Here is a 25,956-nt window from a genome sequence, read left to right on the forward strand (position 1 = left end):
AGCTGTCCTGAAATGCGAGGCCGGGGGAAGGGTTGGATCACACTGGACTCAGACAAGGCTCCTCATTGTGCAGAGCAGAAACAGCTGCACCTGCTGAATAAAGACAGCCAGGAATATCTGATGGAATCTAAGAACACGCTTGTTTTGGGTCCAATGTAGACTCTGCTGCTCTTGATTTGATCAGGAATGTGTCGAGGCAAAGATGAGAGATTCCCACAAGGAGAAGCAGGGAAACCAGGAGAGCCCTTTCAATCAAACGAATGCATGAATCACCTGGGTCCTGGTGAGCGGCCACCCGCTCTCCCGCCTCACTGCTGCTTTCACAAGGACACTCCTCACCCAGCACATCAAACACAGGCATTCTCATTTCAACTGGCTTGTAGTTCACGCTTAGCACCCCCCACCTGTGGCCCTTTGTAATTGCTGTAAGACGCTTGCTGAAGAAGTTCAGTATTTGTTTTAAAAATGAAACTCCAGCAGTGAAGCAGCATTCAAACTGGGCACCTCGGGTTTCATTTACTTCTTTAAATCTGGTTTCATTTTTGAGAAGATGCCAAAGCCTTTTCATTTACTTTTCTTACACCACAAGCATGCTCTGTCTGCGTCAGTATAGACAGCCTTCCAGTATCATCACATTCATTGAGTGCTGCCAATGCATCTACGACTAATACTGGTTAGAAATGACTTTTTGCATGTTTTCCATTTAATGCCCCTGAAGCTTTTGTTTTGTTGTTAGGAAATCAAAGTAAAAGAGCTTGAATCTTTTTTAATTGTGGAACATTCATCTATTCTGTTTAGTCTGTGAGATTGTTATGCACCCTGTATGTAATATATACAGTACATGAGCACGCAGATATAATTAACATCTGAATTTGCATCTCCACAAGGCTAGACAACATCCAGCCTGCCTTTGTGAATGCATTCAGACACACCATGAGTTAGACAGACAGCACTCAGGACTCCTGATCTCAACAAACAGGCACAAAGTTTACTTCGGTAAACGGGAATTCAAAAAGAACAATCACAAAGCAGCCCTTTCACTAAACGGGACACCATGTTTACTCTGCTTGGTGCACAAGACAGCTTGTTTGCATGACTGCATTTTAAGCAAATCCAGTTCTTTCTGTTAAAGCAGCCAGCTTGCATTAGCGATGCATTGAACAGCCTGCTGGTTTAAAGTGCCTGCTTGCTTTGATGTAGGCCCTGATGCAGCCTTTCAAATGGGAAGCTGCTTTTTGATGTGCCTGATGATCCCCAGACCCGACTGCACTTGTCCTCTTGTGTAGCTGTCTGGGCTGAGCTGTAAACACTCCAGAGAGAACTTCTGAAGTATTATATGCATCAGTTGTGAGAGGAGCAGCATGGGCTATTGAGTGACCCTGCCAGGGATCACAGCCTGAGAGAGACAGACACACAGAGACAGAGATTACCTGATAAAACGCCTTGTCTCTTGTCTGATAAAACGTCTCGTCTCTTGTCTGATAAATCGTCTCGTCTCTTGTCTGATAAAACGTTTCATCTCTTGTCTGATAAAACGTCTTGTCTCTTGTCTGATAAAACGTCTCTTCTCTTGTCTGATAAAACGTTTCATCTCTTGTCTGATAAAACGTCTCTTCTCTTGTCTGATAAAACGTTTTGTCTCTTGTCTGATAAAACGTCTCGTCTCTTGTCTGATAAAACGTCTCGTATCTTGTCTGATCAAACATCTCGTCTCTTGTCTGATAAAACGTCTCTTCTCTTGTCTGATAAAACGTTTCATCTCTTGTCTGATAAAACGTTTCGTCTCTTGTCTGATAAAACGTCTCGTCTCTTGTCTGATAAAACATCTCATCTCTTGTCTGATAAAACGTCTCGTCTCTTGTCTCATAAAACGTCTCGTATCTTGTCTGATCAAACGTCTCGTCTCTTGTCTGATAAAACGTCTCTTCTCTTGTCTGATAAAACGTTTCATCTCTTGTCTGATAAAACGTTTCGTCTCTTGTCTGATAAAACATTTCGTCTCTTGTCTGATAAAACGTTTGATCTCTTGTCTGATAAAACGTCTCGTCTCTTGTCTGATAAAACGTCTCGTCTCTTGTCTGATAAAACGTTTCGTCTCTTGTCTGATAAAACGTTTGATCTCTTGTCTGATAAAACGTTTGATCTCTTGTCTGATAAAACGTCTCGTCTCTTGTCTGATAAAACGTTTCGTCTCTTGTCTGATAAAACGTTTGATCTCTTGTCTGATAAAACGTCTCGTCTCTTGATGGGGCTGTTCTTTATTGATGTTGATGAATGAGTTTGTGTCTGAGCTGGTAGAGACACTGCCATGCTTGCTTCTATATTATATTTCGATCACTGCCAGGACCATTTGATGTACATAAACTGAATTTGAACTTTAGTGGTGACCCGAGACATCGATTCATGACATCCACTTCAACGCTGTGAAGCCTGAGAGTGAAAAACAAAGCAAATAGCTGCTGTTGTAAATCTCACTAGAGACTGGAAAATACTGAGGGGACGTGAAATACACAATAATCATCATCATCATCATCATCATCATCATCATCATCATCATCATCATCATCATCATCATCATCATCATCATCATCATCATCATCATCATCATCATCATCATAATAATAATAATAACACACACACATATGTATTATTATATATATAATGATAGTTTAGATCAATATTTTAAAAGTGAATACATTTTATACTAAAATCTCGCTACAAGCTTTAGTAAAATAAAAGAAAAAACCGTGCAAATTTTCTCCTTCCCTGTGACTGTGTGTGCGTGTGTGTCTCTCTGTGCGTGCGTGCGTGTGTGTGTGTCATATTGAAGAATGCCTGTTTGCACGGCTCTGATGCGTGGAGATACACACAGTGTGTGTGTGTGTGTGTGTGTGTGTGTGTGTGTGTGTGTGTGTGTGTGTGCGTGTGTGTGTGTGTCATATTGAAGAATGCCTGTTTGCACGGCTCTGATGCGTGGAGATACACACAGTGTCAGAAGAGTGATTGCTTGTATTTAGTTCCATATCTGATGGCTGTTGTGAATGATTGACAGTTTGAAACAAGAGAAACGAGGAGAGCCCGCCTTCCTTTCGAACGTTTTCACATCCTGGAATTCGTTTGGAATTACACAATCGTCCAAATATTTGGCCGTTGTCAACGGTAGTTTAGCTTCTAGCAACACAGGTTTAACAACATTAGGACACATTTCAATAATTAGCCTATTTGTAAAAAAATCTGTCTTGACTGGTTTGAACGTTGATTTTACAGCTTCAAAGCTGACAACAATATAATGCTCTTCTACATTCTACAATGTGCACTGCAAATCTCTGATCAGTGCAAGGCTGTATGTGCGTCCTTGGAGGCAAGATGTGTTGTCCCTATTGAAAATAAGTGTCAATTGTATTATTATTTTGTACTATCAAACACTGTTCATGCTAAATTTCAGAAATACCGACAGCAGTTCTTTTTGCATTTCGGATAGTGTCAGTATATACTTTCTACCAGCAGGTGGCAGTAGAATGCCTCTCCGGAGCGGCGAATGGCTACAGTGCAGTCGCCGCCTGTAAGTCCACACTGCAGCGTGAAACAAAGCGTTGCTGTGGAGTACAGTAGCAGATCGCTTCTTATTTAATATCGCATTACTTATAAATCAGAAAACTAAATAAGGAGTCTCTATAAACAGCCTTTACCTGAAAAGAACGCCACGTTCTGCTGAAGACAGCACAGCAGCCAGATGGCAAGCTTTCGGGTTGAAAACTGTTAATCAGAATTGCACAATGAAACTATTCTGATCAACTCGAGAGTGCTGAAGAGACCTTGGATTATATTCGTTGTTTGGTTTTGTAAAAGTGTTTCAATCTTTCAGAAAGCAGGAGTGAATTACACACTGCTGTACACACTCCCCCCGCAAGCTGTCCTGCTGTTATTGTTGCAGTGGAACTTCATGCAAGTTCTTCTGCCCTTCCTTATAAATAAACAGCATGCCTCTGGGCAAGCTTCTGGATTGACAAAGTGCTTCATGTAAATATAACAAGACCAGCACCCATTTAAATGCAAAGAAAAGGTGACAAGACAAGAGATTTAATCCAGAAATCACAGAGGATGTGATAATGCAGTAGCAACAGTTTACTTATACAGGACCAGAAACATTCAACCCTCACAGCTTACTTATACAGAACCAGAAACACGTGACCCTCACAGCTTACTTATACAGAACCAGAAACACGTGACCCTCACAGCTTACTTATACAGGACCCAGAAACACGTGACCCTCACAGCTTACTTATAAGGGACCAGAAACACGTGACCCTCACAGCTTACTTATACAGAACCAGAAACACGTGACCCTCACAGTCAAAGTGCTCTTAACAGCTCCAGTGGGTTTGCTTTGTGAACTTGTTCATGCCGTGAATCATTAGGCTCTGAAGACAGTCTTTTGCATACATTTGCATTAAGAGGCTCTAACTGTATCTAGCTGTCTGTAATACTTATAAGATGTTTGCATTATTGCAATGGATTTCAATTGAGGAAAATGTGAAAAGCAACAAAAATCACCCAGACCAATTTTTTAAAAGCTACATGAAAAAATAAATCTTGCTGTTCATAAAACTACCATTTGCATATTAGACATGTACAGAAGAGCTAGCACATGCTTACAATAACATATATCTCAATAATATACAGTTAATACAGTTTGCGTTTAATAACACATGTGTGTGTGTGTGTGTGCGTGCCTGTGCGTGTGCGTGTGCGTGTGTGCCTGTGCCTGTGCCTGTGCGTGTGCGTGTGTGCCTGTGCGTGTGCTTGTGCGTGTTGGAATGCATATACAGCATGTTATTCATTACATGCTGTTTTGAGGTTTAAATCCCCTCAAGGACTGTAATTACACTAATCTGATCAGGAACAGCTCATTTCTAATTACAGTTCACAGGTATCGGAGCAGAGCACAGGATGTGTCACACACTGCTGTGTTAAAGCTCTTGTGGGTAAATGATAAGCAACGCTGTGGTTCCTATCCACTGCAGTGCCTTTCACAGCCCCTCTTCAGGGGAGCGATGTGTGTCCAAGATGTCAAACAATGATTCTGCTTTGTGAAATCCTGTCGTGTTAAATCAATGAACACACTAAACGTGTATTTAAAAAAACAAACAAAAACACCCTTCTGAATACATCTGTCATCTGTGATTACTGATTCCTGCATGGTTTATTTAAAAGAATGTCATATCCTGGAACGAGAGCTTAGCAGATCATTCTTACAAATAATACATTGTGTTACAAATCTGTTTACTGCTTGAAACATTTCTAATTTGATTGAGGCACCGGATCAGAATATAACAATTCCTTTGTTTGCATTTAAAAAGACAAACATAATAGTGCTGATCTAAATCTTGATGATACATTAGCCAACGAGTGAATCAAGATGTCATAAGAAACCTAGATGACTTAATTCTCTTTATATATAAAACAGATGCAAATGACAGTGATGAGAAACAATGGACTTCAATCCATAATTATAAAGAAAATATTCCCTATATAAAGTTGTCAGAAAGACAGTCATGGAAGTAAAGATTAGGTTTGGATTGTGACAAGGCAAACTGTGACTGAGCCAAACATTCAAGAAGGAAGCAAATAAATGATGATCTCATCATTTCACAAATATACAAAGTGCTCCAGCATTGCCCTGTGCCTGTGCCCCTCCATCAATATATCAACACTGAAGATTCCTCTGCTGTGATAACCCTGCCTGGCATTCTCAGAGGAACAATGCGCTTCGGAACTGTCTTCAAGACAACTGAGTCCAAGTGCAAAACGACTGTATGATTCAAAACAAACGGGCGTGTAGTCTTGAGAAGAACTTTACAACTCATAAATCTACAGAAAACTTCTCACTGTTAAAATATCATCCATGACTTCCACACACACTCTCAGAATGATCAACTTCTCACTGTTAAAATATCACCCATGACTTCCACACACACTATCAGAATGATGAACTTCTCACTGTTAAAATATCACCCATGACTTCCACACACACAATCAGAACGATCAACTTCTCTCTGTTAAAACATCACCCATGACTTCCACACACACAGAATTCACAGGCACAGCAGTGAGGCTATTGGGTGTGCTCTTGGCTTAGTCTCTCATAGTTTTATCTTTGAATGTAAAATGTGAGAGTGCAGCTCTGCCGGGTCCTTGGCAGTGATTGCAGGGCATGTTTGTTCCACCACTGGGGGCTCCACTGAGCAGCTCAGCGTTTCTGTCCCTCCACCCTTCACAACGCGATGGGGTGCAGGGCGGAATTCTTGAGGATGAAACAAGTTACCACCATCGCTTCAAACAGAGCCAAACAAAATATTATCATTCAGCCTTAACACACACTAATCCCTGGAAGAAAACGGACAGATCAAAAAGCAAAACAGCGAAGAAACGGGCAGGCCAAAGGTAACCCCCCAGGAAGATTAGCGGCATTACTGTGGGCACGCAATGACCAGCAGCTCGGAATCTCTGGAGCTGGAGATTCTGGAATTCCGTGTGAGAGGCAGAGAGACGACAGGAAGCACACTCACAACTTCACTTTACACAGCAGCTGAGTAAACAGCACAGACTTATCCAGCTCATTATTTCTTTATTGTTTTAATTTAATCCTATAAGGGAACCACTGAACACTGTCTATCAGATAGTGCTGATACTGGCTTTCCAGTTATTTAAAGACACAAAAAGTAACGCCAGGAGCAAAACCAAGGTTACCTCGTCTACAGTTACAGGAAGTCCAAGGTGGACGATTCTTATCGTGCGTTTGGACCCATTCCAGTGCTCAGCGCTTCAGAAGACACAGTCCCATTAAACAGACATTACTATTAACCATCGTTCTGTTTGTCAAATGCAATGCAGATCAAGTATGGATTCACTTCACAGTTCTGTAAACTACATGCAATACAGGCACTACATATTTTGGACTGAGCTTATTAAATGAATGTGTGCGGTGTATCTGGTATACTTTACTATAACACAGAACACAATCCATGCAAAATGCACTGACAAAGACTTCTAAAAGGTATAGCTACTTTGGCCTTGGCAGGAATTGAGATCATTTCCAAAGGGAATGCTGTAGTTAGCTGCTGGCTGCAAATCAGGAGAACAGTTGAAACACAAACTGTAAGCTGACCCTTTGGTCCAGAATGCAACTCTTTTCTATAAGGCACTGGATTGCAGATCTGATTGACGAGTGAATCCATTACTGATCTCAAGACAATATGCAATGCATTAGCCTGTCTGTTGCTGCTGCTCACACGGGACCTGGCTGGGTAAAGAAATCCTCTGGGGTTTGGAATCCCCCTCTTGCTAGAACATTGAGGTGCTTCAGAAGTCAGGGGGAAGCAGCATGAGATTGGAACTGGAGGCTCTGCATCCAGAGAGCTTCTACTATCCAGACATGGGAGCCCTGCACTACTGCTGCTCTCAATTCACAACACCGACTCATTCACATCACCAGCTTCTGTAATGCAGCGCATTGCTGAGCCACAACGTTAGGTATTTGGGTGGATGAATTCCCTGATAACAAGAGGTTTATTTAGGGAGGAATTAAGTCTTATGTACAATTATCTTTGCCTCCAAGTGACTTTTACACAATCAATGATTTGGAGCATATGTGAAAGTCTCCAGCATTCGCCCAGTGTGGCACAATGGTGGGTTAAGATGACAGCTGCAGATTGAGCCACTAAACCCAGGGACTAATGGCTACTGCAGCCAATTACAGCTAATCCACTAATGAAGCATTGTGTTGTGGAAGATAAGATCAGCGCTAAGTGCCAGAGTCATGAGGAAGAATGAGCGTGGCAGCCTTCCCCAAACAAGGGCAGTGAATCCCTCCTAATGCTTCCCAGTCTATTGTCATGCGCATGCTTGCAGAATTGCCTGAGCTGCTAAACAAGATCTCATATCGCTTGTCGTCCTGTTTGCGTGGGGCTGCTCAGTGTGAAAGCGTGCGCGGCTCTGGTATAGGAATCTGTGGTTTATTGCAGTTAATCAGCCTGCTGTATATTACTGACGGTCAGGAGCAGTGCAGCGCAGCACTGGCTTTATTATTAAGGGTTATTATTATTTATTATTGTTGAACTCACCAGACACCTATACAGGTTAGAGAACAAATACAAACAAGCAGAAGCAATGACTTGATTAAACTTCTGAACAGCAGCCTTTACAAGCTGAGGCATTGATCTTTCAAAGTGTTTCAAATGAGTGCAGCGCGGGGGATATCAGGGACAGTCCTGTATTATATTATCTATTGCTGTATTGCACACTGAGCACATTCTCATTCTTCAGTTACAAATACATATATATATATATATATATATACTGTATATATATATAGACACACACACACGTGCACACACACACACGCACGCACACACACACATGCACACACACGCGCGCACACACACACACACGCCCACACGCACGCACGCGCACACACACACACGCACACACACACACATACACAGGTTTTCTCACCACATCAATGCAATCTGGGACCTAGAACCGCACAGGACTCAGTGCTCTTAGTGGGTGGCTAAAACACAACACATGGTTTTGAAATAATGTTGTGAAAACAGAATTTAAAAAGGGGTTTTCCTTTGAAACTGTGTCATGCTGCGTTTGGAATTGTCTCTGTTTGTGTTTCTAATCCCTGAATTGTCTTCCCTGCATGCTGAGACAACAGTGTGAAGTGTGCTGTACAGTTTAGACACTGCAGAATTCACAAAAAGACTAATTAAACAGGGCTTGGAGTGCATGAAACAGAGCTTGGACATGAAACAGGGCTTGGAGATGAAACAGGGCTTGGGATTCAGTCTAGTGTTTTGAGACACTCTGTAGCCCTAGAGAACATTGCAACACAGTCTTTCAATACAATGCAGTGTTTGTAGGGGACAGGAGTTGTTTATGCAGAGAATCCTACTCCTAGCTTACTTTTCATCAGCGATTACCCCCTTCAGATAAGAAAAGAAATAAATCCATCACCTGATAAGCACTTGAGCGCACATACTGATGTGTCTCTGCTGGTGTGCAGCTCCCTGCTGTTCAATGCCATGTTCTTACAAGTGATAAACTACACTGCAAGCACTAGCAAAACAAACCTGTCCTCAGGGAAACAAAGCTGCCCTGTGCAAACTATTTACAACATGTCCAAGTGGCAAACTGAGTGATCGAGTGTAGCAGAGGACCTGGGTCTTCAAAGAGGAGCCGATGATTCAGACTGGACACAGGACTGCTGTATAATACCAATCCTGTACTCTGTACGATGATTCAGACTGGACACAGGGCTGCTGTCTAATACTGATCCTGTACTCTGTACTATGATTCAGACTGGACACAGGGCTGCTGTCTAATACTGATCCTGTACTCTGTACTATGATTCAGACTGGACACAGTGCTGCTGCCTAATACTGATCCTGTACTCTGTACGATGATTCAGACTGGACACAGGGCTGCTGCCTAATACTGATCCTGTACTCTGTACGATGATTCAGACTGGACACAGGGCTGCTGCCTAATACTGATCTTGTACTCTGTACGATGAGAGCCTCCGTCCCAGTGAGATTCCCATCACTTTCTAGCTCATTATGTCTGTGCACCTCACTTACAGGAGCGAGGTGCACAGGTCTGAAAGACAGAAGAAAGAATGTTCCGTTTTTCCATGGCACTGCCGGATTTAATGACACAGCTACAGTGAGGTGCACCTGATCATGACACAGCTACAGTGAGGTGCACCTGACAGCATGACACAGCTACAGTGAGGTGCACCTGATCATGACACAGCTACAGTGAGGTGCACCTGATCATGACACAGCTACAGTGCGTGCACCTGACAGCATGACACAGCTACAGTGAGGTGCACCTGATCATGACACAGCTACAGTGAGGTGCACCTGATCATGACACAGCTACAGTGAGTGCACCTGACAGCATGACACAGCTACAGTGAGGTGCACCTGATCATGACACAGCTACAGTGAGGTGCACCTGATCATGACACAGCTACAGTGCGTGCACCTGACAGCATGACACAGCTACAGTGAGGTGCACCTGATCATGGCATATGGTTTGTGTTCTATAGCAGCTGTGGATCTCAAAGTCTGCTGCATGTTTATAGATCTCTTTTAATTATTTTATTTTTATTATTTTTTTTAATTTAGTTGTCGCCAATTTTTTTACCCGTTTTCTCCCCAATTTAGCATGCGCCCAATTATTATCTGTATCCTCGGCTCACCGCTCGCAACCCCCCCGCCGACTCGGGAAACGGAGGCTGGAACACGCGTCCTCCGAAACGTGCTCCTGCCAAGCCGTCATTTTTTCGCACTGCACATCCACAGCAATGCCACCAGACCTATAGTGCCGGAGGACAACACAGATCTGGCGGCTCCACTGCAGAACCACAGGCGCCCTATCGGCCACAGGGGTCGCTGATGCGTGGTGAGCCGTGGATTCCACTGCCGACCTAAGCCTTCCCTACCCGGGCAGCGCTCAGCCAATTGTGCGCCACCCCCAAGGAACTCCCGGTCACGGTCAGCTGTGACATAGCCTGGATTCGAACCTGCGATCTCCAGGCTATAGGGCACATCCTGCACTCCGCGCAGAATGCCTTTACTGGATGCGCCACTCGGAAGCCCCTGTTTATAGATCTCTAAAGAAATAGTTTCAATATCTTTGCAGTTTCACAGTTAAAATACCAGAAGCCCTTGCTCTGTGAGAGGCCCTGCATTCAGTCCTCACAATACCACGGTCTTTCAGAGATGCTGTGGAGACCTGCGGAAACATCCCGCCACAGTTCTGTTGGTTCCACTGAAACCAGGTCAGCAGTGCTGTCCAGCATCAAGACCAATCTTAAAACCCAGACAAGGATCTCCGTGTGAGGACTTGAGGGAGGAATCTACTGAGCAGACCAGAGCAATCCTACACAAGGCAGCTCCTGTGTGCAACTCGCTGATAAAGGAGGTGCGAGTCTGGGTTAAAGAGTGAACGCTACTGTGTGTGCATTGCAATGTGTGCGTTCTTAATGGGAGGTTCTGTGACTTCGCAATGACTTGCTGAGCTGAACTGTGCCTTCTCTATTTCTACTGTATTCTCCATATAGATAGACAATGGACTGCTGAGACTTGAATGTGAGTCTGCTGTGCAAGACTTGGCTCTCATTAAAACGCCTGACTCTGACGATTAGAACTGAAACAAGCTGTCTCCTGTCACGTTCCTGTCTGTTCATAATAAGAAGAAAGAAGGGAGATTTGTCTCTTTACAAGGGAGATGTGTTCCCTGCTGGAATCTGACCTTTAAATGCAGTAGATTTAGAGAAAGAAATCCATGGGGGTTAAACTCCAGTTTCCAGCCTCAGACTACGTCCTAAAACATGAAGGTGACCCCCGTGCTGACACTCAAGTGCTGCACCTTTGTAGTTTCCTGGCATGCCTGACTAGCACATCTGCGTGTAACGGCTGACAGCAAGTAAGAGCAGGTTTACTGCGTGTAGAACTAACACAAGCACAACAATGAGCTCGGAGCGGGGGCTTGTTTGCCTTGCTGCTTTTTCTTACACAAGGAGTTGAGGTCAGGCAGGAGTCTGGATTGCATCTTGTTTGGACCTGATTCTAGGCTCACCTCTCCAGTTTAACAGCTTGTCTGTCTGTAGCAGAAAAAAGTGAGATTTCTGTGAGGAAAACAATCATTCTTTCAGTTTGGGGTCCTGCTTTCTATAACATTTCTAAGACAAGAACAAAATGATAAACAGGATCCGTGTTCGACTGCGGGCCTACAAGCCTGTTATTTCTTTTTTTACAAGATTTGTTCTGTATATGTGATGTTTAAAAGGGAGAAGAGGAGTTTAAGAGGAGACATGGATAGAGAGGGAGAGACAGAGAGAGACAGAGAGACAGAGAGAGAGAGAGAGACAGAGACAGAGAGAGAGAGAGAGAGACAGAGAGAGAGACAGAGAGAGGCCTTGCTGGAGAGCTGTGTCCTTGTGAAATGAGTGAGCCGTGTGCAAGGTCTTGCTGGAGAGCTGTGTCCATGTGAAATGAGTGAGCTGTGTGCAAGGTCTTGCTGGAAAGCTGTGTCCATGTGAAATGAGTGAGCCGTGTGCAAGGTCTTGCTTGTACAATGATTATTATTCCCATTGAAAACCGGTACATTTCAGATGAACCTTCAGTCAGGTGTCCTTCAATCTACAGCATGAACTAAATAAAATGACAATGACGTAACATTAAGCCCATCTTTTTTTTCAGTAGGTCCCGGGGATTTTGTTTTAAGCTGAAGCCAGTGTTTACCTTTTCACTGCTCAGTGTGAATAAAGCTGGTTTCGGTCCCAGTCTCTGTAATAAACAGGACTGGCGATCTCGAGGGCTGCTGTGCTGACCTGCTGAAGCCAGTCCCCTACACAGCTCCAGCACTACAGCGTGGTGAGGGATTAACCTGTCTGCTCACTGTCTCTCCTGCCACAACACCACACACCACCGTCGCCTGGCAACTGCTGCGGCTCCCTGTGTTGAACCCTTGCTGAAGAATAAAGGAGTGTTTGAAAGAGATGCCTGATCCTCAAGGCGTGGCTGCAGACTGAGAGAGACAGGCTTCCTGTACTCTACAATGATGCCGTGCTTGGCTCCTGAGCCCACGGGATTAAGAAATCGCTTTCGCATGTTTAAAGCACCAAGCCTTCGGCATGAAAGAAGAAAATAGTTATTGAGCCGACATCATCACTTTCCCTCAGCTCTGTCTGTACAGATATACTGCTTGTTGTTAGAGTGTTCCTCGAAAGACAAAGGGATTGTTCCACACAAACACCAGCAAGAATGTTAATGGATTCTTTTTATGGATAAAATGCAATTTCATTGACAGGCAGGAAAAACAAAATGCAAATCCCCTGGTTCATTGACTGGACGATGTTCATCTTTCTTAGTTTATGACCCTCGTTCATTTTAATCTGTTTTCTGTTTAAAAATGATTAGGATAAGAATTAAAGATTGTTCTTATGGAACATATTATAATCAAATCTGAGGGTTTATTGTAACTGTTTTTAGACAGACCAAGTGACCAAATGAAATATTACACAGTCAATAAATACTTCAAATGTGTTTCTGATACGATTTCAGTTTCTAAAGTTCTGAGACTCTTACATTGCAGTGGACGGGACTTTTTAAGCGTGTAGTTATAAGGTTGCATTTTTGAAAAAAGTATATATTCATCACAACCCTGAAACGTCACGATACACAACTGAAATACAATATCTTATTAAATCAAATAGATCTTTCAATTATTACTTCCTAGTGGTATCTAAATGAAAAGGAATAGCAGACACTAGACAAGTCCAAGTCCCACTCTTGTTTGAAATCAGCCGGCTGCGTTTCAATGGCTGTGTGGTCACGGTAGGTTACAGGGCTGCTGTATCACCCCGCTTATAAAGATTGAAACCCTGAAGTATTGAAAGATCTGTTTTGAGGAATGAAATAAAGTCTTGTGTGCAGCAGAATCTATATGTGGAATAAACAGACTCTGGGCTCCAGCTGAATGATCTAAACACTGACATCTGCTCTTCAGCACTATACGAGTCCAGCTGCGGTTTATCCAGCCACTTCACATTAACATCACTACTGCAGACAAGAGCGGTGCACTGAAAAGGGTGGCACATTCAGCAGGGGGTTTGAGATCTGCCACTCTTTGAATAATTCACCCTTAAGGAGCTCTCGGAAGAGTCCGCACAGAGCAGCTAACAGGCCCAGTCTTTGCTGTCTCATTTCTGTTTGAATTATTTCCTAAGACACAGAATGGTGGTCTGGTGGTTAAAGAAAAGGACTTGCTACCAGGAGGATCCCAGTTCAAATCCTGGCTTAGCTGTGTGTGCTCCTGAGCAAGTCACTTAACCTCCTTGTGCTCCGTCCTTCGGATGAGATCTGAGGTCCCGTTGTAAGTGCTGCACAGTTCACCCTGTGTTCTCTGCAAGTCTCTGTAGATAAAAGCGTCTGTTAAATGACTCATTCATGATCATAATTAGTTGCTGTTTGGTTATCTTTTTTGCAAAGTTTCCATAACATCAATGTCCAAAAGTTTTGTATCACCTAAAATTTTAGGATTGAGACATAATTAAAACCTCCAGATATGAACAGAATTTAGCGATTTGATTTTAGCATCCCCACACCCACTGCCTCCTCCATGTGTCGTCTCATTCATAATGGAAATCAGCATCTGCTTTAACTGGGTCGTTTATAATAAGCTCCCAGGATAGGCTTAGGGTCATGAACACAGGAATAAATACAACAATAAACATTCCTGTCAGACAAAGAGCTCAGAAGTGCGTTAATTGTACTACACAATATATGCTAGGTTGTACAGTAGCACCTCTAGGCTTTACAATTACATGAACATGTGCTATTTGTCATAAAACTGCCACAATCTAGATGTGAATAACGAAGATAAATGGCTCTGAGCCTAGAATCCAACTGGTTTGTTTCTTTGTTCTCAGCAATAGGCCACCCAAACACAGTGAGTCCAGCTCGCTGGTGTTATTGTAAAGCGACTGTTACCACACCCCATTGTGCATTCCAATCCCAGCCATGACGAGGATTACAGAATAAAAGAGGGATCCGCCTGAAAGAAAAGCAATCCCACACACACACACACACACACACAGCAGAGAGGACCAGGGTTCGCAGCTCTGTGTAAACACCTTTTCTTTGTCTTAATTCATACTCAAGTCGGCTTGTTCTATTTGTATTGACATTGCATTGGGTATGAGAGGTACATATGATGTGCAATAGGAATTTTTCAGTCTTGTTTAATAAATGTATTATATAGACCAAAGAAATACTTCATGTACATGGAACCTAAATACAGTTTTGGTGAACTGCTTACATCTAAAGGTCAATGGTTAAATACGGTTTCATTACTGATCTGCTGAAGAACGACATCACTGCAGTCCAGTGTGATGTCGAGGAGGAGCACTGTAGCCACCTGCTGTTGAGATGATTACAACATGCTGAACCTTCAATAAATAGCAGCATTCTCAACGGCACTGCGCATCGCGCCCACTACTGCCATTATAAAGAGGCCATGCACGCATCTCAATTGTGATCTGTCTCTTGTAATAAGAGGGCAATGCTTCCCATAGAGCTGTGGCCAAAGGTTTTGCATCACCAAACAGAATGAACTCATTTTGCTTCATAAAGTCGAATGAAACCTGCTGAATAATGTCATGTTAACATATTATTATTATTATTATTATTATTTATTTCTTAGCAGACACCCTTATCCAGGGCGACTTACAATTGTTACAAGATATCACATTATACATTATTTCACATTATACAGATATCACATTATTTTTATATACAATTACCCATTTATACAGTTGGGTTTTTACTGGAGCAATCTAGGTAAAGTACCTTGCTCAAGGGTACAACAGCAGTGTCCCCCAATGGGGATTGAACCCACAACCCTCCGGTCAAGAGTCCAGAGCCCTAACCATTACTCCACAATGCTTTGTAGTTAACTCTGATCACCAATCAGCATGCTAATAGGAACCCAGGTTTCCAGAGGGGCTAGGAAAGTGTATCTACTGTCTCCTATTCTTCCCCATTCGTGTCTATTTCTGTGTGTGCTGCTACACATGTAAGCTGATTAACCTGCTCCTCTGGGAAATCGACAGGAACAGCTCGGAGGGTCCCTCAAATCCACGGGGAGTTCTCATGGATATTTATGTTCGGTACAAGTATAATTTCCCAAGGCAGGAAGTATATTTTACATTGATATACTTGCAAATGCTGTGCTGTAACATGCATGACGTATTGGCTTATCCCACTGCACAGTTCAAGCACAGACCAGCTCATCTCCCATCCACACACTGCACAGTTCAAGCACAGACCAGCTCATCTCCCATCCACACACTGCACAGTTCAAGCACAGACCAGCTCATCTCCCATCCACACACTGCACAGTTCAAGCACAGACCAGCTCATCTCCCATCCACACACTGCACAGTTCAAGCACAGACCAGCTCATCTCCCATCCACACACTGCACAGTTCAAGCACAGACCAGCTCATCTCCCATCCACACACTGCACAGTTCAAGCACAGACCAGCTCATCTCCCATCCACACACTGCACAGTTCAAGCACAGACCAGCTCAGCTCCCATCCACACACTGCACAGTTCAAGCACAGACCAGCTCATCTCCCATCCACACACTGCACAGTTCAAGCACAGACCAGCTCAGCTCCCATCCACACACTGCACAGTTCAAGCACAGACCAGCTCATCTCCCATCCACACACTGCACAGTTCAAGCACAGACCAGCTCATCTCCCATCCACACACTGCACAGTTCAAGCACAGACCAGCTCAGCTCCCATCCACACACTGCACAGTTCAAGCACAGACCAGCTCATCTCCCATCCACACACTGCACAGTTCAAGCACAGACCAGCTCATCTCCCATCCACACACTGCACAGTTCAAGCACAGACCAGCTCATCTCCCATCCACACACTGCACAGTTCAAGCACAGACCAGCTCAGCTCCCATCCACACACATTGTGAATTAGAAGCCATTGTTATGTGCAGTATTAACATTTCTACCAAGCAAACAATCCTTTTCTTCTGAGCACAATGTATGGAAGATGGAACTTTAAACTTCTCTGTAAGAAAAAGTCACTGGTCTTTTTATATTCGTGTGTTTTATGTGAAAGCACTGCAGTCTGTCAACACACACACGCACACGCACACACACGCACGCACGCGCACGCACACACACACACGCACACGCACACACGCACACACGCGCACGCACGCACGCACGCATACACATATATATGTATGTTGACCAGATGAAGTCACACAACTAAATTGTCATTCCAGTAAGCACTATAAAAGCTGTCGTGTGCACTTCAATACCTGCCTCTGCTTTGGTGTTTTCAATGATTGCAGGTATTGAACAGCGACAATTATACTGAATATCATCATTGAGGGAGACCTCAAATGCACCCACCCATCCTGTGTAGTACTGCCCCCCCTCCTCTGTAGTGCTGCACCCCCTCCTCTGTAGTGCTGCATCCCCCCCCTCTGTAGTGCTGCACCCCCCTCCTCTGTAGTGCTGCATCCCCCCCCTCTGTAGTGCTGCACCCCCCTCCTCTGTAGTGCTGCACCCCCCTCTTCTGTAGTGCTGCACCCCCCTCCTCTGTAGTGCTGCACCCCCCTCCTCTGTAGTGCTGCACCCCCTCCTCTGTAGTGCTGCACCCCCCTCCTCTGTAGTGCTGCACCCCCCTCTTCTGTAGTGCTGCACCCCCCTCCTCTGTAGTGCTGCAGTTGAACTCCGATCCCCTCCTCCCCCCTGTGCCTCTTCTCAAGTCTTAATGTCTGGAACATGTTTAATGCGACCTCTCTGACCCTCAGGTTCAGAGAAGTGCAATTTAACAGAGAGATTGCTTCACACTTTACTGAAGCAGCCTGTCTCAAAAAACAGGCCCTTCTTAGCAGCGAGACAGCGGCTGACATTGATTGGCATCGTTTCACACGGTGGATTGGAGAACAGTAAGATAACAAGGGATGTGTTTCATTTTTACAAATGAGCAGCGAGAAGCCCCCTGTATCTCCCCGCTGTTCCTCTCTGTGCGAGGCTCGCAGAGCCCGGCAGTGACACAGGAACGAGCTTGTTAAAAGAGGGGCTCCCCTGACACCTCCCTGACAGACAGGCTAAATCAGCCCCACAGACCCTGCCTGCAGCACTCTGGACTCATGTGTATGCATCACCAATCCCTAGGCAGGAGCTCCACATGTCCAGCTTTGTATTGCAGATGCAGTTTGATATGACAGTCGGGTCAAGTGTTCCTCTAATAAAGCAAGAGTCAGTTAATGAGATACAATAGCAGACCAGCTGATGTCAACAGCTTTACAAAGAGGCTGTTTGACCCCGAGCACGGCATTGCAAAGCAAGAGTTTGAAATCTCATGCAACAGATTGGAAACCCATTTCAGTGTCTGCATGCTTTACCCTGTACTGTTTATCTTGCAGCGCATGTGTGGGGTTTTTTATGCATAGTTTAAAACCATTTAAATAAACACGAATGCATCTGTAAAAAATTTCTGTTTAGCTCTCACACATTCGGTTTCACAGAGTTCTTTGAAACTGCTGTTTCAAAATGACCTTTCCTATTGAAAACGACGTTCCAGGCGTTTCTTTCTTTTAAATATTTAAAAACACACGAAATATTCCAGTAGACAAAGGAGTGCCCTCTTGAATCATCTCAATGTTTTTAAAGCTCATTTAATCACAAGACAAAGAGTTAGAGCTGACATGCACATTTACCACACAAGCGTAGACCTGGCTCCAGTGATGTGTAGAAATGACATTCATTTCATGACACATGAACCTGTAGTACCTCCGCTCTGTCTGCCTAGCAAAGCGAATGGCTTTGTTCAGTAAAAGGAGTCTGCAGAGCTGAGTATGTTACTGGCTGCATCTGTCTTGTCATCTCTTTGATGTTTACTCTTCAGCTTCAACTGTCAGTATCGACTGCTAATCTGATGGTGACATGCAAATACAGCCTATGGAAACTCTAACAGCGCTTCAATTTACTGGAGTCTATTTCATATTTATACCTCATTACAAACCATTACAGGGCAAAGGCATGCAGCCCACTGCTTTCTACCAGGTCAGCCATGGTCTTCAGATCTTCAGTTTCAGACACATATTCAACCCCACTTTAATAGTTAAAGAAACGTCTGCCTGAAGCATCATTCAAACAACCAGAAATATTCAAAACCTCTTGTACGATCACACTGTGACAGAGATCCCAAACGTATTGAAAAAACTCCCACGCGGTCGACCACACCCTTACTGAAGTCTGAACGGCTACAAGAGGATTAATAGACATGTCTAATAACAAAGAAGCACACAGTAACAGTGCATACAGCACTGCACATATACCCCATCTGTTACCATGTCTAATAACAAAGACGCACACAGTAACAGTGCATACAGCACTGTGCATACATTGGGGTATTTATTATTTGTAAAATAGAAACACACCAATGATGTTACCAAACTACAGAGCTGGACTGCCCAAGGCAGTGACTCACCTCTGTTCACAGAACAATTCCTGCCCACAGAGTTAGGCATGACCTCACTCCAGCCTTCTAACTGACCATTTACAACTCCTACGTGATCCCGGGTCTGTTATGAAGGAATGTATGATCATGTGTCAATACGACGGGGATAAATATCTCCAGTTACAGCGTTTCACAGCCCTCATCACATCCAGCATTAGAATGATTAAACACTTATGCCACCCTGCTTAAATCCTTCACCTGCACTATTTCAAAACTCCTCTCTGCTTTATTAGTGATCTAATCCAATAATGAGTCTTGCGTTAGTAAGATATTTAATATTGCATTATCAGGGTAATGAAATGGCCTCATTGACAATCTGAGCGGATATTGAGGAACAAGCTTGAACATCCTATAACAGCAGTGAGACCAAACCCACTGACTCAACGAGCAGGTCTGAGGAACAAGCTTGAACATCCTATAACAGCAGTGACACCAAACCCACTGACTCAACAAGCAGGTCTGAGGAACAAGCTTGAACATCCTATAACAGCAGTGACACCAAACCCACTGACTCAACAAGCAGGTCTGAGGAACAAGCTTGAACATACTATAACAGCAGTGAGACCAAACCCACTGACTCAACGAGCAGGTCTGAGAGACAAGCTTGAACATCCTATAACAGCAGTGAGACCAAACCCACTGACTCAACGAGCAGGTCTGAGGAACAAGCTTGAACATCCTATAACAGCAGTGAGACCAAACCCACTGACTCAACGAGCAGGTCTGAGGGACAAGCTTGAACATCCTATAACAGCAGTGAGACCAAACCCACTGACTCAATGAGCAGGTCTGAGGAACAAGCTTGAACATCCTATAACAGCAGTGAGACCAAACCCACTGACTCAACGAGCAGGTCTGAGGAACAAGCCTGAACATCCTATAACAGCAGTGAGACCAAACCCACTGACTCAACGAGCAGGTCTGAGGAACAAGCTTGAACATCCTATAACAGCAGTGAGACCAAACCCACTGACTCAACGAGCAGGTCTAAGGAACAAGCTTGAACATCCTATAACAGCAGTGAGACCAAACCCACTGACTCAACGAGCAGGTCTGAGGAACAAGCTTGAACATCCTATAACAGCAGTGAGACCAAACCCACTGACTCAACGAGCAGGTCTGAGGGACAAGCTTGAACATCCTATAACAGCAGTGAGACCAAACCCACTGACTCAACGAGCAGGTCTGAGGAACAAGCTTGAACATCCTATAACAGCAGTGACACCAAACCCACTGACTCAACGAGCAGGTCTGAGGGACAAGCTTGAACATACTATAACAGCAGTGACACCAAACCCACTGACTCAACGAGCAGGTCTGAGGAACAAGCTTGAACATCCTATAACAGCAGTGACACCAAACCCACTGACTCAACGAGCAGGTCTGAGGGACATCACTATGTAATGTTAGACTTCTAGTAAACAGCTACATGGATGCAAATGGAGCCTCATTGATGACATCATCTGTGCCATATTTAGTTTCTACCTCACACTACACAGTCAATTCCTAACCGTGACATCACAATCAGCCACGTATCTCAGTGACATAGCAGAGTTCTCTTCATCAAGCTTTTGAAAATGCCAGTGCACTGAATCCAGGCTTGTTAAGAATAGGAACGATCCCATTTGGATTGTGTGACTTGCACATTAACACCACAGCAGTGTATAATAGAGTGCATGGGTTATATTGACACTTAGTTTGGCTTCCACCCAGCTGCCTCGTTCCTCTCATTTCTACTTGGGCTGATATTCCCACACATACAGATGCTGGCCTTGCTATAACCCTACAGTATATTTGAAGAGCAGCTAATTACAGGATGTTGTGAATTCACTTCTCAAAGTGTTTTATATGGTTCAAATAGGAACCTTATCAATCATAACCGTCTTGTGACAAAGCAGACAATGCAGAGGAAGGCAGTTTGTGTTGTGAATGGGCTTCTTAAAGCACGCCATTGTGTGACAGTGCATGAGCATGTGTGTTCCGATGATGACCTCAGCGGAATGGAATGCGGAATTTCAATGCAGTCCAATTGGATTGTCCTTCATAACAAACCTGCTCATTAAATCAGTGAAAGAAGTAGAAGGTGCACCAGCATGCCAACGCAGAGTTGTCAGGTGCTTTTCATAACACAAGCAAAGTGACGTGGTGCCGGACCAGTGAAGCTTCATGACCGCAGACCAATTGCATTCCTTTAATAACATTAATCACTTCTAAATGTATTATTTATCGGGTAGTGGCTCCATTATATTAAACTGCTAACAAATTAGTTTAATTGTAGCTTATTTTAGCAAAAAAAAAATCAAAAAACACACCTGCCCTTTTTCAACTGTAATAAAAAATAAACAGTGCCAACTACAGCCTACATACCTGTCAATACAATACATGCTCCTACTCCCTAATGAACACACAAGCCCAGTGAGCACGAAGCCCAAGGAAGAGGCTGGAGATGGAGCAGGTTGTATCTCGTCTGCTCAGCTCCCTGCTGGAAGAGGCCACGTTCCTTTGAATACACTCCAGAGAAATGGGTGCAGCGAGACACTCCCTGCTGTCTCTTCACATCCAGGGCTCCCTCTCAACAAACAGAGTGTCTCTCTCCTGCTCTCTCCCACTCCCTCGCTTTCCATTTACTGAGTCTCTACTGGCTTCTGCACAGCTTCTGGAGTCAAGGAAATCTGGCTGCTAATAAGCCATCAGTCGTACTGTAAGCCCCCATATCTTGAGCTTGGTAATGCATTGAGATACATCCCCATCAGGGTGGTAAGAGAGCAGCTCTGTCAAACAGACTGATGCTGTCAGTCACAGCAAATCAAAGGAAGAGGAAGAGGGGAGGATTACACTTCTCTATGAAATGGAACTGCTGTGTAATCCTTCAAGTACTGAAAGCTCACATGGGGCAGCATTAGAGGACAGCAGTGGAGGTGTATTCAGAGCCTTTATGTGAGCCCCATACAATAGAATCATATGAATTGTATGATACCCCAGCACAGCCTGTAGCACCTATCAGAGACCTGCTGCAATCCACACACAATGGAATGTGCTTACTGGGAAATGGGCCATCTGTGAACCCAGAGAAACACATTGGCTGAAAACAGGGAACCTAGAGAAACACATTCACTGAAAACAGGGAACCCAGAGAAACACATTCACTGAAAACAGGGAACCCAGAGAAACACATTCACTGAAAACAGGGAACCCAGAGAAACACATTCACTGAAAACATGGAACCCAGAGAAACACATTCACTGAAAACATGGAACCCAGAGAAACACATTCACTGAAAACATGGAACCCAGAGAAACACATTCACTGAAAACATGGAACCCAGAGGAACACATTCACTGAAAACAGGGAACCCAGAGAAACACATTCACTGAAAACTTACACTTCACAAATGTCCAGCAGGACAAAAAACTGTAATAAAATGGTCTACAAAGGGCAGTTACATTATTGTCCTTAGAAGTAATGCAAAGAAAGTCGACCATGACAATATTTCATTGTACTTGTTTGGCCACCTTTTTAGAAATGTCGTTTGCATCCCAGTTTGGGATAATGGACACATTTCTCACCCTGCGAGGGATAGGCAGTGCACTTGAGGGCAGTGAATGATTTATTGTTATGTTCTGCTGGTAGTAAAGTGTTTATATCACATGTATGAATACAATGCACTGTCAGTGCTAAAGGTTGTGTGTATCCTGGTTCATTTCAATGCACACCCCTTTCAGATTGGGTCCACAGGCCCGGTGTGTCATTTCTAGTGATTGTATTTCATGACAAATGAACTTTTGAATTCTTTTTTCAAAACACAGTCATATTTTAGAAACGCTAGAGCCACTTCAAGACATTGGCAATTAATCTTGTAACCTAGCGGGGCCTTCCTGGAGCACGTGTTTAATGTGTGCAAGCTGGAGCTGAAGCAGGAATGGAGCCAGAAATTCAATGATATGCACTCTCCAACACTGCATAGATCTCCCTGAGCGCCTTGACTCCGGGCTGCCCTTCTCAACTGCAGGCTATTTCATACAGCGTTGAGACAAAAGTTTAGCATCACCTACAATGTTAGGATTGAGACATCATTAAAAAACACTATATATATATATATATATATATATATATATATATATATATATATATATATATATATATAGATGAACATAATGTAGATCTTTTATTTAACCTCATGTAATAAAAAAAAAATAAAATACAAGATGATAGTGCAGAAGTCTACTGGAAGCCATAATAGTAGTACAGTATTTCATGTCCGATGGCGTGTCACATTTTTCAGGTTTTGTATATGTGGAAAACTACAAAGCGGTACATAATTCAATATGTTAACAGTATTCGGCAGGTTTCGTTGGACTTTATGAAGCACCTTGAGTTCATTCTACAGGGGGGTACAAAGCGTGTGGTCACAGCGGCACATACTGCACTCCCTCACGTTGAATGCTTTGTTTTTGTTTTACTATTTTGGCTATTCTTTACAAAAGCATGAATAGGGTTTAAACAGCTTCTCAACCCTGTATCTTCCTCCCCGGTTTAAGATCCTTCATCGTTTGTGTGTCTCTAATTCACCTTGCTAATTGACTGGAGCCAGAGAGCCTGTTCAGAATCTCCGACAGCCTTGTGACTCGCGGGATTATACACTTTCAGTCCAACAACCATTACTGTCAAGCAAGACAACAGTGCTTTGTTCTCTTTGCTTTTTTATTCCTAATGGTCTGTCAATATGGATAATATAAATAAGGAATATTTCAAACATTGGGCTGCCTTGGCTGAGTGTTTATCTGTACCAAGGTTATGAAAATCAACATCTTTGATGTCTCTTTAGTTTATTTTTTGAACCGTGGCAGCATTTAGATACCCCACCTTAGAGATGACCAGCGCACCGCACCAGCAGATTTGAATAAATCACAGCGTTCACTGACTTTCCAATATGTGGGATAAGATTCAGCACACGTACAGTACACTGTGGCGATGCTGTGAAACTCTGCACAGACAGGGTATCCACACAATCTCACTGTCAAACAGCCATGCACGCCTGGAGATTATTTTAAAATGAGCTTTTCAAAATGTATTAGAAAATGTTTCTTGCAACTATTAGCAATATATGTACCAAAGCCTATATGGAGATTTGTGGTTTCAAAAAAAGGGCTGCTGAATTAAGAAAGAAGCACAGACCAAGCTTTTCCACTTTATAGTCCACGGTCTATTTTACAAGTCATATTACCTGGGACTTGCTGTTAAACACTCAGTGTACTGTAACGTTTCCTGGTAAGGTTTGTGAAAACACGCTTTTAAAAATGGAAAACCCATCTCCTCAGCTCATGTCGTTTTTCTACGTTTGTTTGCCTGATCTGGCAGCAAAGCCATCCATCAGTAACACGAAGACGACAATGAACTGCTCCCCCACTTTGCAGCTGCTTTGGCCCGTCACAGAATAAAAACATCTTTGCATGCAATGTGACCGCAGCTCCATCGTTCCAGCGAACCCCTGTCTGTATCAAACAGGTACAAAGAATATATGATTGACAGAAAAGCATCCAAGATATGTTTCTCTCTCTCTCTCTTGGTGACACTGTATACAGATATGGTTTCTTCTCTCTCTCTCTCTCTCTCTCTCTCTCTCTCTCTCTCTCTCTCTCTCTCTCTCTCTCTCTCTCTCTCTTGGTGATACTGTATAGAGATATGGTTTCCTCTCTCTCTCTCTCTCTCTCTCTCGGTGATACTGTATAGAGATATGGTTTCCTCTCTATCTCTCTCTCTCTCTCTCTCTCTCTCTCTCTCTCTTGGTGACACTGTATAGAGATATGCTTTCTTCTCTCTCTTGGTGACACTGTATAGAGCAGCTGTCAGTCACTCTCCCCGCTGTCAAGTGCAGAGGTCTGCAGAGCTCAGCTTCCCCTCATTGTATCATCCACTGACAAAGCGAGCGAGTCCTATTTAATTAGCAGCGTTTCAACCAGGGTGCACTGATTAACAGCCACACTGAACTCTGAATGATGGGACACTGGCTGGGGTTTGTACGGACAGTTATCACCTCTGTGTATTTCAGCTATTTCATGGCAAGCGTTCTCCACTAAGGCCCCATTCAAGGGAGTGATTCATTAAAAACTGTCTATAAATGTGATCGATCTTTCCAATGAGGATTAAAGAAATTCCTTCTGAAACCCTTTCTGTTGAGCCGGCGCTGAGCTGATGGAAGTGGCTTTGCTGTCAAGACCTGGGAGGAAATCCCAGCTGTGTTTACTGACCTCTCGACCAGGGCTGTGCAACTCAAGGGGCCAATGTGCGGGAGTGCATTAAAAGAACATTTCCAGAACTACAGCGTGTGATTTGTGAAAGAAAAACTCTTCAAGCGGTTTTCAAAGAGAGTGAGTCTCTGGTTGTTTGCAGAGCCTGCTGTAACTTCACTTCTATGAGGGAGCTTTTACAGAACCACTAATAAAGAGACTCCCTAATCCAGGGACTTGACCTTTCACAAGTAGAACTGGATTTCAGTGAACAGAGAGACACTCTAAATTAAAATGATCAAAGCCTGTGGACGCTTCGGATTGCAATATAGTTCACTTTAAAACCGCTAGGAGAACACCAAGTTCTAAACAAGGTTACAGACTTGAGCCGTCATCGAAAAAAAAAAAAAAAACACAGCAGGTTTACATGAGAACTGAAGAGGGGTCAACAATGACGACACACTGTAATCTGTAATCTGTAATCTGTCATCAGATTCTACACAGCCCTCTCAAAAAAAATGACAAGGATATAAAATAAACTCTCTTCAAACATTGCAGCATATTCTAAATCAGTTCTAGTGAT

Source organism: Acipenser ruthenus, chromosome 23 (genome assembly GCF_902713425.1).
Source record: "Acipenser ruthenus chromosome 23, fAciRut3.2 maternal haplotype, whole genome shotgun sequence".
NCBI classification, from domain to species: Eukaryota; Metazoa; Chordata; class Actinopteri; order Acipenseriformes; family Acipenseridae; genus Acipenser; species Acipenser ruthenus.